Here is a 2963-nt window from a genome sequence, read left to right on the forward strand (position 1 = left end):
AGCAACCGGAAGGAGCGGAGGTGTTCTGCAAAGCGGTCACCAAGTCTGCGTTTGGTATCCCCAATGTAGAGGCCGGCACAGACACAATGGGCTAAGTGGCCTCTTTCTGTGCCTTAAACTTTCTATGATTCTTACCAGAGCTGCCTCTCGGAAATGTCCTCCGTGCCATTCCACACTGCGCCTGTACGGGCTGCTCCTGCACACTTTCCAGTTCCTCACCCACTTCTGCCGCCCAGACACGCCGTGGTGGTCCATGTTGCCATCTGGCCATGAGGGGAAACCCCGGTGGAGGTCTATCTACACGGGAGTCTTCCCCCTTTATGTCGGGGAACTGGGTGGAGAGTGCTGCACAGGGCAGTCCCGTGCAATCGGCTTTTACGTAGGTACACGGACTCCCAGGCTGCCTGTAATTTCTGCAGCCTGGATGAGTCTATGTTCCATGTTTATATGGAGTGTGTGAGGTTGCAGCCCCTCTTTGAGTATTTAAGGGGACTGCTCCTCAAGTTTTGGTTGCACTTCAGACCCATGCTCCTGATCTTTGGGCACCCGGTGTGGAGGGGAATTGGCCAGGAGGAGGATCTCCTCATTGGTTTGCCCCTGGGCCTGGCCGAGGTGACAATGCATAAGTCCAGGCAGTGGGCCGTCGCGGGGGGGTGGGGGGGGGGTCCCTCCGCCCAGATTGCCTGCCCCTCTTCCAAGGTTACATTCGTGCCCGGGTGCCCCTGGAGAGGGAGCATGTCGTGTCCGCCGGTTTTCTTGAGGCCTTCTGCGCCCAATGGGCACCACATGTGCTGGAATGTGTCATAGATGCTGAAAATTGCATTTTAATTTGAGTTTTGTTTTAGTAACTTGTTTTTAATAAAGTTATTTATTTCAAATACATATAAAGGGGACCTGAGGAATGAAGGCTCCCTCAACAAAAATAAAAGAGGCTTAGGGTATGAAGGCTGCTTTTATAAAAAAAAAAGGGGTTAGAATAAAAATAACGGGTTAATTACAGAGCAAGGTTCCTTCTTCACTGTCCCATCAAACACTCTCTCAACAAGGTAGAAATTGATCCTGTATCTCTCCCCATTAATCCTGGGTTCCATACAGCTCGAATCCTGCTCCTGTTTCCCTTCCTGTAACAGCACTGAGATAAACCCAGCCCATAATGAGCAGGGCTCAGGGAGGTCAGTTACTAGGCAATGCAGTGATGTCATAAAGCAGCACCATTCAGCCCAGCTGATCTCCTCCTTGTCCCTTTAAAGATGGAGAGCCGGGACATCCCATCTCAAAACACATCCCACCCTGTTCGTACTGAGAATTTCAGGGTGGACAGCCGGGACATCCCGTCTCCTGCAGGTACAGCATGTAATTAGGAAAGTTAATAGAACGTTATCGTCAATCACAAGAGGAATTAAATACAAAAGTAGGGAGGTTATGCTTCAGCTATACAGGGCATTGGTGAGACCACATCTGGACTATTGTGCACAGTACTAGTCTCCTTATTTAAGGAAGGATGTAAATGCGTTGGAGGCAGTACAGAGAAAGTTTACTAGAGTAAGACCTGGAATGGGTGTGTTGTCTTATGAGGAAAGATTGGACAGGCTAGACTTGTATCCACTGGAATTTAGAAGAGTAAGAGGCGACTTGATTGAAACATGTAAGATCCTGAGGGGTCTTGACAGGGTGGATGTGGAAAGGATGTTTCCCCTTGTGGGAGAATCTAGAACTAGGTGTCAGTGTTTAAAAATAAGGGGTTGCCCATTTCAGACCGAGATGAGGAGAAATTACTTATCTCAGAGGGTTGTGAGTCTTTGAAACTCTCTTACTCAAAGGTGGTGGAAGCAGAGTCTTTGAATATTTTTATGGCAGAGGTAGATAGATTCTTGATAAGCAAGGGGTTGAAAGGTTATTGGGGGTAGGTGGCAATGTGGAGTAATCAGTTCGGCCTCTCGACGTGTGACTCGCGAATCGAGGGGCTGGTAAACTTCTGCGGGGAGAGGCGCATTTCAACCCGCAACGTCGAGAAAGGCCCGCCGCATATTACCGGCGGCCGGGGGACCTCGGTGCAGCCGCCCCCCCCCCCCCCCCCCCCACCCCGTGGCTCGACAGCGTCACCACAACTAGAATATGTAAAACAGTATTTAACTCTGCCGATTATGCAGCCCGCCGCCTCTCCATGCACAGTTCCTCATTTTACGTAGAACAGGCAGCTGTGATGTGCCATCCCATTCACGATTAGAAAAGCCGGCGGGAAATCAGAGGCAGAAGGTTTCGCTATGGAAGGTAAGTTCTGATATTCAAGGGTCTCACTCTGCATGCTGATGGGAGGAGGTAGGGGGTCTGGGATTACTGGAGGGAAAGCTCTGCATGCACAAAGGGAGGTACTGTGTATCCTCCCTCCGTAAACAGTGTACTCTCTGCATTTGTTTGTGTTTATGAAGGAGAAATGGCACTCCAGTCACCCTGTGTATGGGGAGGGTGCCAGAAAGGGCAGGAGCATTAAGGTTACATGGATGGTGGAGGCAATCAATTCAGCTGGTAGGATCTTGATGTGGTCATGCTGTGCCACTCTGAATGTTGGCCAAAATGGGCAAATCCATGCCACGCCACATAGTTGACCCAGGAAAGCAGCTGATGTACCCGTCAACACCAATCCCTGCCCTGTTAGGAACCTTCGAATACATGAAGGGTTTAACTTTATTTATCGTATGGAGATGGGTCTGGCTCATCCTACATTGTGTGATTCTCTGCTCGTGAGGATCCGTATGCGCCGGAGCCAAAATCAACAGTTCATTAAGAGGCCCCCGGTATGAGCAGCAGCCCCTAAGGGGATCTCACCATTATAGTCGCCATGCATCTACAGGCCCCACATGACATGGCATCACATCTCAGAGCACCAGTGTCAGAGGCGATTGCACATGTAGAGCGGGTGGTGACACGTCTCTGTGCCCTGCTCAAAGACGACCAGCAGCCCA

The sequence above is a fragment of the Heterodontus francisci genome, chromosome 22, assembly GCF_036365525.1.
Source record: "Heterodontus francisci isolate sHetFra1 chromosome 22, sHetFra1.hap1, whole genome shotgun sequence".
Lineage (NCBI taxonomy): Eukaryota > Metazoa > Chordata > Chondrichthyes > Heterodontiformes > Heterodontidae > Heterodontus > Heterodontus francisci.